The sequence below is a fragment of the Oncorhynchus tshawytscha genome, linkage group LG10 (assembly GCF_018296145.1).
Source record: "Oncorhynchus tshawytscha isolate Ot180627B linkage group LG10, Otsh_v2.0, whole genome shotgun sequence".
NCBI classification, from domain to species: Eukaryota; Metazoa; Chordata; class Actinopteri; order Salmoniformes; family Salmonidae; genus Oncorhynchus; species Oncorhynchus tshawytscha.
The window spans coordinates 16,643,180-16,658,085 of NC_056438.1; the positions used below are offsets into that span (position 1 = coordinate 16,643,180).

The 14,906-nt window shown below is 40.4% G+C and overlaps 1 long non-coding RNA gene across 2 annotated transcripts; it reads left to right on the forward strand.

Moving 5' to 3' along the window:
• Positions 1 to 9,889: 9,889 nt before the first annotated feature.
• On the forward strand, positions 9,890 to 13,684 carry LOC121847424. Of its 2 annotated transcripts, XR_006084266.1 has the most exons (4): positions 9,890 to 10,010; positions 10,399 to 10,695; positions 10,833 to 11,400; positions 11,551 to 13,684. It is a non-coding gene; the product is annotated as an uncharacterized LOC121847424 (long non-coding RNA). The 2 variants fall into 2 exon arrangements; XR_006084267.1 differs by lacking the exons at positions 9,890 to 10,010; positions 10,399 to 10,695 and having other exon boundaries at positions 10,753 to 11,078; positions 11,252 to 11,400.
• The last annotated feature ends 1,222 nt before the right edge of the window (positions 13,685 to 14,906 follow it).

A 14,906-nucleotide genomic window follows, 5' to 3' on the forward strand; every position in this document is an offset into this window, starting at 1 on the left:
TTATTGCATGGTGTGCTTTTTCCGTAAAGTTTTTTTGAAATCTGACACAGCGGTTGCATTAAGAACAAGTGTATCTTTATTAATTCTATGTAAAACGTGGATCTTTCTTCAAAGTGTATGATGAGTATTCCTGTAATTGGATGTGACTCTGCAATTTCTCTGGATATTTTGGAGGCATTTCTGAACATGGCGCAAATGTAAACTAAAATCTTTGGATATAAATATGCACATTATCGAACAAAACATACATGTATTGTGTAACATGATGTCCTATGAGTGTCATCTGATGAAGATCATCAAAGGTTAGTGATGAATTTTATCTCTATTTCTGCTTTTTGTGACTCCTATCTTTGGCTGGGAAAATGGCTGTGTTTTTCTGTGGCTATGCACTGACCTAACATAATCGTTTGGTGTGCTTTCGCCGTAAATCCTTTTGAAATCAGACATGTTGGCTAGATTCACAACCTGTGTAGCTTTAATTTGGTGTCTTTCATGTGTGGTTTCATGAAAGATAGATTTTTATAGTAATATATTTGAATTTGTCGCGTTGCATTTTTTCTGGCTTTTGGCCAAGTGGGACGTTAGCGTCCCACATATCCCAGAGAAGTTAATCAGGTAATATTAATTGGATAATTGATTTGATAAAATAGCATGTCATATATCAAGACACTACAGTTCATTGAAGTCACATGGACTATTATCAGCTTGTATCTGGTTTCTATCTCCCATTAAGTTAATAGTTTTTGCTTAGTAGCAAGAGCAATGCCGCCGTGTGAGTGGTCATATACTGAATGCATAGACAGCATGGATATTCTTGGAAAAAGTTACATTTGTAAATATAACTGCACCTCTTAGGTTTTGAGAGTTATTTGACGGAGGTAAGAGTCATAGAAACTGCAGAATATGCTCTTTCTGATATTATATAGAAATCAAAATATTTTACCTGCATGTGACTGAAGGAGGATTTGATAAAGTGATGGTGCTTTTCCTGCATCTGTCAATGACAAGATACACCCATCCCTTCATGTATTATTTGACAACTGATACGCCTAATTTGGTCACTTATCAGATTATTGTCAATTTAGTCATGTCTATAGGCTAACTCTTATGTGTGAAATTAGTTTCAGTATAGTTTAGGTTTCGATGGGCCGGCTGTGCAGGCTGACTGGTATCATTTCTTTCCCTTTCATCAACTTAGTCAAGGATATGTTTTATACTATTCTAAAGGCCTACTGCAACATGTAGCATGTTTTAGTTTCCCTTGCAATACATTAGAATGGTAATAGAGTTATAGTAAATAAAACAGTCCCATAACAGCTTCTTTTTACAAAATGTAAAAAGAGAATGGTATCAACCCACACTGCACGCAGTCAAATTATTTGCTGCTGATAAATAGGCATAACACAAACTTATCATTACACTATTGTCTTTCTAAATTAAATCAACCTCTTTACCCTCCTTATCATTCAGGTAGGCCTAATTTAAATTAAACTGAAGTAAGGTGCACAATTATCGCCCGTTCATCCATTCATTCAGTGAGGAGAGAGGGAGACGCATTAGCACCTGGCTGGTTACCAACATTATTTGTTACAAAATCAAACGTCAGTGGCAGTTCGCCTGTGGCGATTCTAGGGTTAAATCAAAAACAAAACATTATTAATGAAAGCACTCTATTTTATTTGGTTTTTGAAAACAAATTTGTTTACAAGCATGACAGCTGTACTTTTAGTTTATGATTTACGCAGCTTGTTGGCTTTTAGAGTTCAAAGCATGTGAATGCATCCAACTGGTGTCCAGAAACAGCATTAAATGGAATATATTGGGTAGAAAACGTTATACTAGATTATCTGAACATTTACCCTAAAAGGTATCGACCAGTACCATGTGAGTTCCTCTGAGGGTGCCTTATGTGTACCTTTGACCTTTTTGTACACCATGGAACAACACCGTACCGTAACTCAGATACACCTCTGACACTGCCAAAACACCAGCTATGCGGGTGTCGACTGTCCCATTTTTACGCTTGATCTGATTAAATCTGGGCATTAATGTCATGTGTCCCTGAGCAGTGCTACTTTCTCATTGGTGTTGTCAGATAATCTCACAATTATTGACTTGATTTCAGGCAAGTTTTAGCAACGTGCAGAAATGTAGACTGAGTACACAAAACATTAAAGATGCCTGCTCTTTCCATGACAGACTGACCAGGTGAATCCAGGTGAAAGCTATGAACCCTTATTGATGTCACTTGTTAAACCGACTTCAATCAGTGCAGATGAAGGGGAGGAGGCAGGTTAAACAAGTATTTTTAAAACTAGACAATCAAGACATGGATTGTGTATGTGTGCCATTCATAGGGTGAATGGGCAAGACAAAATATTTAAGTGCCTTCAAAGGGGGTATGGTAGTAGGTGCCAGGCACACCGGTTTGTGTCAAGAACTGCAATGCTGCTGGGTTTTTCACCCTCAACAGTTTCCAGTATGTATCAAGAATGGTCCAGCACCCAAAAGATATCCAGGCAAACTGACATAACTATGAGAAGCAATGGCGTCAACATGGGCAGCATCCCTGTGGAATGCTTTTGACACCTTGTATCCGATAAGCTGAAATGCAATTGCAAGTGAGTTGTGCCAGGTTAATTTGCAGGACAGGCCAAAGAAGTAGCCTACCCAAGCACTTTGCGATTGACAGTAGATGTATAGTATTCTATTACTGTTGAAATATACAGTAGTATGAGAAAAAATTACTAAACTAACAGCATGGCTAACAGTGTAGTTTCATGTTATCATATGTTGAACCACATGTGAAAACGTGTTTTTGGAGCACTTCACGTGAAATTTCACATTAATTTTTTTTTCAACACTTGCAGTTTTTCTCCCTCAAAAATACATTTCTTATTTTATTGATATTCATCTAGACTGAACGGTCCATCTAGACTGCTATTTTAGATATCAGTTAATCTGACTATTTGGTTATCATTGATTTAATTTAATGGATTCAGTAATCAGTAATAAAAAGTATGTGGACACCCCTTCAAATCAGTGGATTCGACTTTTTCAGCTACACCTGTTGCTGACAGGTGTATAAAATCGAGCACACAGTCATGCATTCTCCATAGACAAACATTGGCAGTATAATGGCATTACTGTGACTTTCAAATTGGCACCGTCATAGGATGCCACCATTCCAACAAGTAAGTTCATAAAATTTCTGCCCCCTTGAGCGTTAAGTGTTATTGTGAAGTGGAAACGTCATGGAGCAACAACGGCTCAGCCGCGTAGTGGTAGGCCACATGAGCTCACAGAATGGACTGCTGCGTGCTGAAGCGCATAGAGCGTAAACATTTTGGTTGCAACACTCACTACTGAGTTCCAAACTGCCTCTGGAAGCAACGTCAGCACAAAAACTGTTCATCTGTAGCTTCATGAAATGGCCAATGCCAAACGTCGGCTGGAGTGGTGTAAAGCTCGCCGCCAATGGACTCTTGAGCAGTGGAAACTCGCCATCTTGCAGTCTGACGGGTCGAATTGGGTTTTGGTGGATGCCAGGAGAACGCTACCTACCCCAATGCCTAGTGCCAACTGTACAGTTTGGTAGAGGAGGAATAACGGTCTGGGTGCTGTTTTTCATGGGTCGGGCTTGGCCCCTTAATACCAGTGAAGGGAACTCTTAACGCTACAGCATACAATGACATTCTAGATGATTCTGTGCTTCCAATTCTTTAGCATTATTATAATTTATAATTTTATAATTTTCTTTTATATTTATCTAGGTAAGTCAACTAAGAACAAATTATTATTTGCAATGATGGCCTACCCTGACCAAACCCTAACCCGGATGACGCTGGGCCAATTGTGCGCCGCCCTATGGGACTCCCAATTCCGGCCGGTTGTGATACAGCCTGGAATCCAACCAGAGTCTTTAGTGACACCTCTAGCACTGAGATGTAGTGCCGCTGTGCCACTCGGAAGGTAATTTCCTGTTTCAGCATGACAAGATTGGTGTGGAAGAACTTGACTAACCTGCACAAAGCCCTTACCTACATAAGCCTTACCTCAACCACATCAAACATCTTAGGGATGATTTGCAATGCCGATGCCTAATCGCCCAACATCAGTGCCCGACCTCACTAATGCTCTTGTGGCTGAATGTCACGCCCTGATCTGTTTCACCTGTCCTTGTGCATGTCTCCACCCCCACCAGGTGTCGTCCATCTTCCCCATTATCCCCTGGGTATTTATACCTGTGCTATCTGTTTGTCTGTTGCCAGTTCGTTTTGTTCGTAGAACCTACCAGCATTTTGTTTCCCTGCTCCCGCCTGTTGCTTGCTCCTGATTTCTAGTTTCCCGGTTCTGACCGCTCTGCTTGCCCTGACCCTGAGCCTGCCTTTCGTCTTGTACCTTACACCCTCTCTGGATTATTGACCCCTGCCTGCCTCGACCGGTCATTTGCCTGCCTCTGTTCAAGGAAAAAACTTTTGTTTCTTCAACACTGTCTGCACCTAGGTCATACCTTAAAACGTGATACTGAATGGAAGCAAGTCCCCGCAGCAATGTTCCAACATCTAGTGGAAAGCCTTTCCAGAAGAGTAGATGCTGTTATAGCAGCAAAGGGGGACCAACTCCATATTAATACCCATGATATTGGAATGAGTTGTTTGACGAGCAGGTGTCACATACTTTTGGTCATGTTGTGTGTGTTAAAAGCACTGTGTGTGAATCATAATGACTCATTTTGTTGCAGGGCATAACCTGTGAAGCCTCATGTGAAAGTTTGAATCCACATGTGAATGGCTATGCGATCGTGTGAAAATCCATGTGAACTTCACGTAAAATATCACCTGAATTCTTCCAAAAGACATGGTTTCACATGATTTTACATGTACAAAACGTGGAATCGTGTTTTTCCATAAGGGACGCCATCATGCACAGCCTTTTATCCGCAACAAAGTCAGTCTGATGGAAACACCTCTGGTGGGGAAATGCACATATTTTTATGCAGATTTTATGCAGATTTGATTATTCACATGAATCTGTAGATGGATTAGATGGAAACCTAGCTGTGTCTGTGTCACTCTCACACATAGTCATAGGTCATCCCCCTCTTCAAAGAGGGGGACACTCTTGACCCAAACTGCTACAGACCTATATCTATCCTACCATGCCTTTCTAAGGTCTTCGAAAGCCAAGTCAACTAACAGATTACCGACCATTTCGAATCTCACTATACCTTCTCTGCTATGCAATCTGGTTTCAGAGCTGGTCATGGGTGCACCTCAGCCACGCTCAAGGTCCTAAACGATATCTTAACCGCCATCGATAAGAAACATTACTGTGCAATCGTATTCATTGATCTGGCCAAGGCTTTCGACTCTGTCAATCACCACATCCTCATCGGCAGACTCGACAGCCTTGGTTTCTCAAATGATTGCCTCGCCTGGTTCACCAACTACTTCTCTGATAGAGTTCAGTGTGTCAAATCGGAGGGTCTGCTGTCCGGACCTCTGGCAGTCTCTATGGGGGTTCAATTCTTGGACTGACAGGGTTCAGGGTTCAATTCTTGGACCGACTCTCTTCTCTCTATACATCAATGATGTCACTCTTGCTGCTGGTGAGTCTCTGATCCACCTCTACACAGACGACACCATTCTGTATACTTCTGGCCCTTCTTTGGACACTGTGTTAACAACCCTCCAGGCAAGCTTCAATGCCATACAATTCTCCTTCCGTGGCCTCCCATTGCTCTTAAATACAAGTAAAACTAAATGCATGCTCTTCAACCGATCGCTGCCTGCACCTGCCCGCCTGTCCAACATCACTACTCTGGACGGCTCTGACTTAGAATACGTGGACAACTACAAATACCTAAGTGTCTGGTTAGACTGTAAACTCTCCTTCCAGACCCACATCAAACATCTCCAATCCAAAGTTAAATCTAGAATTGGCTTCCTATTTCGCAACAAAGCATCCTTCACTGATGCTGCCAAACATACCCTTGTAAAACTGGCCATTCTACCAATCCTCGAATTCGGGCCGATGTCATTTACAAAATAGCCTCCAATACTCTACTCAACAAATTGGATGCAGGCTATCACAGTGCAATCCGTTTTGTCACCAAAGCCCCATATACCACCCACCATTGCGACCTGTACGCTCTCGTTGGCTGGCCCTCGCTTCATACTCGTCGCCAAACCCACTGGCTCCATGTCATCTTGTTACTGTAATTGAATTATGCCAATGTGCTTTCATCAATTGAAAGCCCTTAATCTATTTTATGAGAATTTCTAAGATTTCTTGTTTGAATAAAATAGACGCAGACCAGTCTTTCAATAATAGGTAATAGAATTTATTCTCGGAGCACGCTCCCACTTAATCACGTGCAGCAGTTTATATACAGATCATGACGTCATTTCATTGCTTTAACAGAATCCCCTCCTCTCGACCAGGACAAAGTTAGGTGAAAAGTTCATTCTAACTTACTAACACAATCCCAGATAACTTTTGACCCCTCAACATTATCGATCAGCACTGAACTGACAGTTTTAATTAACAGAAAAACTAGGAATGAACTCACTGCCTTATTTAAACACCCCAGAGCTAAGTTTCTGTAGGGTCAACCATAGGCTAACGACCTTATCTGTTTTCACAGTCCACAACCCATTCGTTCTATTCCTAGTTGGAATGGTGTTCATTAACTTTTATTACTCTTTGTCCGTGTCACATAATCCCTTCTTATGAACTCATATTGTTAATCAGATATAATAAAACAGAGTATAAGTTTACTTAGTTGCAATTCTATTTAAAATGGGGATATTGTTTATTCATTTATCCATAATAAATCCAACACATCTACAAGACCCTGCTAGGTAAAGTCCCCCTTATCTCAGCTCACTGGTCACCATAGCATCACCCACCTGTAGCACGCGCACCAGCAGGTATATCTCTCTGGTCACCCCGAAAACCAATACTTTCTTTGGCTGCCTCTCCTTCCAGTTCTCTGCTGCCAATGACTGGAACAAACTACAAACATTTCTGAAACTGGAAACACTTATCTCCCTCACTAGCTTTAAGCACCAACTGTCAGAGCAGCTCACAGATTACTGCACCTGTACATAGCCCACCTATAATTTAGCCCAAACAACTACCTCTTTCCCTACTGTATTTATTTTATTTATTTATTTTGCTCCTTTGCACCCCATTATTTTTATTTCTACTTTGCACATTCTTCCACTGCAAATCTACCATTCCAGTGTTTTACTTGCTATATTGTATTTACTTCGCCACCATGGCCTTTTTTTTTTGCCTTTACCTCCCTTATCTCACCTCATTTGCTCACATCGTATATTGACTTGTTTATACTGTATTATTGACTGTATGTTTTTTACTCCATGTGTAACTCTGTGTCGAACTGCTTTGCTTTATCTTGGCCAGGTCACAATTGTAAATGAGAACTTGCTCTGGTTAAATAAAGGTGAAAAATATATATATATATTTTTAAATAGTGCTGCTAAATGCAACACCTCAAAGGAAACTACGCCCCTCACCCTGACCACAGATTTTAACGTCTTCTTATTCTTGGGGTTGTGTTGAGTAAAAGTTTGGGAACCCCTGTAGTAATCGGTTTAGACACAACTGTTTAGACATTGTCTCTACGTATTCAGATCCTTTGCAATGAGACTTGAACTTGAACTGCATCCTGTTTCCATTGATCATCCTTGTCTTTGCCAATCTTTACCATTTAGACAGTCTTTCAACCATTTTGAGATTAAAAGGTAGAGCTAGTATAAGCAGTCTAATGTCTATGGTGAGGCCAGTTAGGAGATTGTTTATTAATCCCTCTTTCTGATGATTTGCTTTGCAATCATCAGATCAATGTTATAGCAAATAAGATTGTGGTTTAAAACAGCCCTGATCTGTGCAAAAATACTGTTAATCTAGTTCAAATCTGGCATTGTTATTAATTGTTTATTTTTTTGTTGCAATGTGCCTCCTTAGAAGGTCGTTATTTAACTAAAACACTCTACAAACTTTTCACCACAAAGAAATACCCCAGTGAGTAATAATAGTGTTTTCAGAAACAATTCAGACCTTTTCCCTTCTTCCACATTTTGTTACGTTACAGCCTTATTAAGAAATTGATTAAGCACATTTTTTTCTCATCAATCTACACACAATAACCCATAATGACAAAGCAGGTTTTTAGACATTTTTGCAAATGTATTACAAATAGAAAACAGAAATTCCTTATTAACATAAGTATTCAAACCGTTTGCTGAGACTCGAAATTGAGCTCAGGTGCATCCTGTTTCCATTGATAATCCTTGATGTTTCTACAACTTGATTGGAGTCCACCTGTGGTAAATTCAATTGATTGGACATGATTTGGAAAGGTACACACCTGTCTACTTAAGGTCCCATAGTTGAAAGTGCATGTCAGATTAAAAACTATGCCATGAGGTCGAAGGAATTGTCCGTAGAGTTCCGAGACAGGATTGTGTCCAGGCACAGATGTGGGGAAGGGTACAAAACAATTTCTGCAGCATTGAAGGTCCACAAGAACACCTTGGCCTCCATCATTCTTAAGAGGGAGAAGTTTGGAACCACCAAGACTCTTCCTAGAGCTAGCCGCCCGACAAACTGAGCAATTGGTGGGAAAGGTGAGGGGACCAAGAACCCGATGGTCACTCTGACAGAGCTCAAACGTTTCTTTGTGTAGATGGGAGAACCTTCTAGAAGGAGGTTCTCTGCAGCACTCCACGAATCAGGCCTTTATGGTAGAGATGCACAACATTCTCTGGTCTGATGAAACCAAGATTGAACTCTTTGGCCTGAATGCCAAGTGTCATATCTGGAAGAAAACTGGTACTATCCATATGGTGAAGCATGGTGGTGGCAGTATCATGCTGTGTGGATGTTTTTCAGTGGCAAGGACTGGGAGACTAGTCAGGATTGAGGGAAAGATGAATGGAGCAAAGTACAGAGAGATCCTTGATTTGAACATCTTGGCCATGTTCTGTTATAATCTCCACCCGGCACAGCCAGAAGAGGACTGGCCACCCCACATAGCCTGGTTCCTCTCTAGGTTTCTTCCTAGGTTTTGGCCTTTCTAGGGAGTTTTTCCTAGCCACCGTGCTTCTACACCTGCATTGCTTGCTGTTTGGGGTTTTAGGCTGGGTTTCTGTACAGCACTTTGAGATATCAGCTGATGTACGAAGGGCTATATAAATAAATTTGATTTGATTTGATGAACACCTGCTCCAGAGTGCTCAGTACCTCAGACTGGAGCGAAGGTTCCCCTTCCAACAGGACAATGACCGTAAGCACACAGCCAAGACAACACAGGAGTGGCTTGGAGACAAGTCTTTGAATGTCCTTAAGTGGCCCAGCCAGAGCCCAGACTTGAACATCTCTGGAGAGACCTGGAAATGGCTGTCGAGTAAGACTCCCCGTCTAACCTGACAGAGCTTGAGAGGATCTGCAGAGAAGAATGGGAGAAACTCCCGAATATAGGTGTGCCAAACTTGTAACGTAATACCCAAGAAAACTCAAGTCTGTAATCGCTGTCAAAGGGGTTTCAACAAAGTACTGAGTAAAGGGTCTAAGTACTTATATATTTTTTTATATAACATTTATATATATATATTTTTTGCTCTGACTCAATGAAAAACACAATTGAAGAAGGTGATGAGATTTTTATTTTACTAGGCAAGTCAGTTAAGAACAAATTCTTATTTTCAATGACAGCCTAGGAACAGTGGGCAGAACGACAGATTTTTGTACCTAGTCAGCTCAGGGATTTGAACTAGCAACCTTCCGGTTACCAGTCCAATGCTCTAACCACTAGGCTACCCTGCCGCCCCAGATGAGTAATGCATGAGTAATGAGATGAGTAATGCACCAGTCACCAGTTTTATTTTCACTTAATCTTAATCTTTACAGAGATCATTGAACGATGCCAGACTGTATCAATTCTAAATGGAATATTCTGTGGTTTCTACTCATCCTGACAGGTAATCTATATACATTTATTTTAAGTGACTAAACAGGATCTTAAGGACAAAAAATGTCTAACGATTTGTATGAATTGGATTCATATATCAATTGGAATTGTAAACAATGTTATGAATTGAGAAACATTACAGATTCAGGTACCAGTTTTGGAATGTGAGCACTGCTTAAAAAAATACTGGCTGATATTATACAATACGGACAGATTTACTAAATATGGACAGATTTACTTAATGGTGCACCTGTATTTTCCAAAGGGATTAAGCATTGAGGACAGAAGAAAAAGTTCAAATAAGAATTGTAAAAGTACATTGAAAATGTTTTAGCCTGGTTTGTTTTTGGTGTTTTTCCCTCACTGAATAAGCAGATGCAACCTTTTCCTCTATTTAGATACCTGGGCTGAAGACGCTCCAATTGACCAGTATGGGTTGAAGGGAGGTTCAGTGTGTCTGACTGTAGCAGAACAACCTGAGGAACTTAAAGGACTTAGATGGAAGGTCAATAGTACTGTAATGGTTGATGATAAAGAGATCTCTCCTAAATACAAGAAGAAGGTAGATTATAACCCAGTGAACCACACTCTGTGTATTAAGAATCTGACGGACACAGACAGTGGAATTTACATTGCAAATACAAAGAAAAACGATTGGACAGATTCAACGTCTTCATACAAACTTAAGGTGTTGGGTGAGTTTTGTGATTTGTTGTGTTTTGGTAGTCGGCTATGTGTTTCTGATTTGTTTCCAAAAGCTAATCTCTTTTAAAGTGTCTTCACCAGTCATACAGGTCAAATGTATCTTTCTGAACTGTGTTGGTTGTTGTAGAAGCTGTTCCCATTCCAGCCATGCAGGTGACATACTACAAGTTAAGTACAGGACTTTGTAACATCACAGTGAATTGTTCAGGCTGGATGTTTTCTGTCTGTGATGGAGGTCAGTGCCCACTGTACCAGGATTCTCTGTCAGTCTCTGAGGTCAACATCACTGTTTCCAGTGGTAATGGATTCATTAAGTGTATCGTCAACAATCATGTCAGCACAGAGACCAAATCACAACGCCTGAATGACATATGTAAGTCTAATTTACTAACTTCTACCTTCTGTTCATACCTTCTATCATTATACAAATCTATTTATATGTCAACAAGGTTTTAACGTCATAGTTATTATTATTGTTCTCCAGCAAAATGTTGATTTGTGTGTTTGTGTGTGTGTGTGTGTGTGTGTGTGAGAGAGACGTCTCAGGTTTTGTTGAGAAGAAGGGGAGAGCTGCAGCATCACCAGTTGGCATCATTGTGGGTGGTGTTAGTGGTGGATTGTTTTTCATTGTGTTAGTTGGTGTAGGATGGATCATGTCAACCAGGAGATGGTGTAAATAGGATCTGACAATGCAGGTACTTTCAATTCATGTACAAACTAATTAAAATCACCAAAATGTGAGATACAAGGTCTTTCTAGGATGCTGGAGCTTTGTTTCTATAACATTTTATAGAATGACTATTTGAATGTTATTACAGTATGTCTCTCCTAACATGTCAACCCAGTCAGCGAGAGGCTGGAACCACAGAACACAGGGTTTCCTGAGGTAACATCAATCTACAACACTGCAAGTCAACCAGGAGCAGCAGTACCAGCAGCAGCATCAGGAGGAGAAGAGGGCCAACCAGGGGACAAGTACACCACCAGAAGAGAGGAAATAACTACAGTTCCCCCAACAGGCATTTTACAGTACTGTGCAGCAACCAGCGGTACAAGATCACCATCAAGTGGACAAAGTGTGCTTCTGAGGCAGAGCCTATATCAGTCTTCAACAGCAACCGTACAGAAACCAGCTGCAGCACAGCACCACCCAAAGTGTGGAATAACTTCAACAAACCAGACAGTGAACGGCACAATGGGAGATACATCCGTCTCAGAAACCCTCTGATGTTACATGTCTGTAGCTAGGCTCCCATTAATTTGTCCAGTGACCTTTTGTCAACATTTAACAAGTGTTCATAGAAAATAGATGTGACAATAGCGGAGGTCCATAAAGATGGCGGCCTCCATGCACTTAACCACACATTCTTTGTTTTGCTAAATTCTGAGTATTTCACATTTCTCTCTGTTAATATTTTGCTGTACGTTCATTAGCACAGCATACATGATCCCAATTTTAGCTTCAAGATGCTGGCAATTTGAAAAAGTAGATTGTGCTGATTTATTGGCACATTAAACCATGTCATTTAAAGACTCAGTGGATATTTCTAAAACAATGATGTCATATCTGAATTCTGCCATCTTTATGCATCTTCTCCATTACCTGCTACGGTGCATTTCCATTGCACTGACTTGAGACGTAATCAGAAAAAAAATATTAAAACATTTAATTATTGAAATACAATTTCAGTTTAGTTCCTGAATTGGACTCACTCACTCAATCAATCAATTAATTCACCATTCCAGCAACCATCCAACCAATCAGTCATCTGAGTATATTATTATTTTTCTATAATATATACTGTATGTCTAATTATGAATACTAATTTCACTAGAAAGTTATCCATCTATCCATTTCAGTATGTTCTGTAACATCCAGCTGGTTGTGTGGATGAACTACAAAAGTAAGACAATCAATTACAGCTAAAAGCAGAAGGATCTGGGAATAATGTCAGCAAACCAGACACAGTGTACTGCACAACAGGAGATAAACTACCCCTCCAACCCTCTCAGAGACTCACTGCTGTTACATTGACTAAGACTTGACATAGACTCAAACACCGAACCGCAAACACATGGAGAATGAAATGTTTACATCTTTTTACTTCATGTCTAATTACATCTAGCATTGTACATACTTTACATATAAATGTATACAAAACAGTGGAATTTACAAATGAAATCCAATTGCTATAACCCATCTCCAACTACATAGTTACATTTTCCTGAATAGAAGGTTGAGATGACAGTGTAAATCAACAATAGCAATACAAGGGCCTTGGTCAGGGAGGTGCCCAAGAACCCGATGGTCACTCTGACAGAGCTCCAAAGTTCCTCTGTGGAGTTGGGAGAACCTTCCAGAAGGTCAACCATCTCTGTAGCACTCTACCAATCAGGCCTTTATGGTAGAGACCAAATGTTTTTTTCTGTTTCAACTTATTTGAGAAGAAATAGGGAATTACTTAATAAAAGTGGAGGGTGCCAATATTTTTGGTCACAACTGACCTATGTATACAATGTTTTGCTTTTGAGTGTTCAGCTGAGTTGTCTGTGTGTGTGTAGATGTGTGCAAATGTATGCCTTAAAAACACCCTGACTTGATGTTCTCATTAAGAGTTGTATTGTCCATCCAGACCCACAATTTCTCTTGCTTCTCATCTGTCAGTCCAATCCAAGGATCAATTCTCAGTGTTACAACTGTTTTATAAACTCCTATGGAGAAAACCACACATTTGTCAAGCAATGGACCAATGGTTCTCATCCTGATGAAAGCCTTGCTGGCTGAACGTTAATTTTTTATACTATTCTAAATGAAGTATATTTTTAACTTGAAGAGTGAGAGCCCTGTATGCTTTCCACTCAAGTCAACCAATTGAGACCGACATGCAAAACACAGAGATACTGAAAGAAGGATGTATCCTAACGTGAAGTCTGCACTTATATCTGAGAGTCATGTAACAATAAATTACACTAAATGACTAAGAGACAACTGTTCGTCAAACATCTCATTCCAAAATCATTAATATGGAGTTGGTCCCACCTTTGCTTCTATAACAGCCCCCTTTGTACATGGGGGCATTGATATGCTGAAACAGGAAAGGGCCTTCCCCAAACTGTAGCCACAAAGTTGGAAGCACAAAATTGTTTAGAATGTCATTGTATTCAGTAGCTTTAAGATTTCCCTTCACTGGAACTAAGGGGCCTAGCCCGAACCATAAAAAACAGCCCCAGAATTTACAGTTGTCACTATGCATTGGGGCAGGTGGTGCTCTCCTGGCATCCACCAAATGCAGATTAGGCCAGACTGCTACGCTTCAGCACTCTGCGGTTCCGTTCTTTGAGCTTGTGTGACCTACTACTTCGCGGGTGAGCTGCTGTTGCTCCTAGACCTTTCCACTTCACAATAATAGCAGTCACAGTTGACCAGGGCAGCCTTAGCAGGACAAAAATGGAACTGACTTGTTGGTAATGTTGACTGACTTGAAGGGGTGTCCATGTAGTTTTGTATATATAGTGTACTACACCTCCAATCCTACCTGCTCCTGCTGACTCTCTATGATGAACAGGTGTCCTCCATCGTGGATGCAGGCATTCTAACTCTGTTCCCAGGTCAGTTTGTCTTTAGAGAAGTAGTAACATGATCCATTGTAGAACTCCCAGCCAGGAGAACACAGCTAACTGGTATTACATCTCTTCTGATTCCCTAGAAGAGAGAAGAGATAACATCATTGAAATGTGATAACTTCACTTCTATATCCTGTGATGGTGTTGTTAAATGTGTGTGTGCCCCTTTAAAACTTCTTTGGTGTAGGGGGCAGCATTTTCACTTTTGGATGAAAAGCATGCCCAAATTAAGCTGCCTGCTACTCAGCCGTAAAAGCTAGAATATGCATATATCCTCAGTCCCAGTTGCTAATACATGCACATTATTAGTAGTAGATTTGGAAACACTCTGAAGTTTCTAAAACTGTTTGAATGATGTATGTGAGTATAACAGAACTCATATGGCAGGCAAAGACCTGAGAACAATCCAAACAGGAAGTGAGAAATCTTAATAGTTAATAGTTTTTTAACTCTGCCCTATTGAATACACAGAGTGATATGGTTAAAGTTGCACTTCCTACGCCTTCCACTCAATGTCAACAGTAATTAGAAACTGTTTTGAGGAATCTGCTCTAAAGGAGGGGGAATGAAAGGGGAT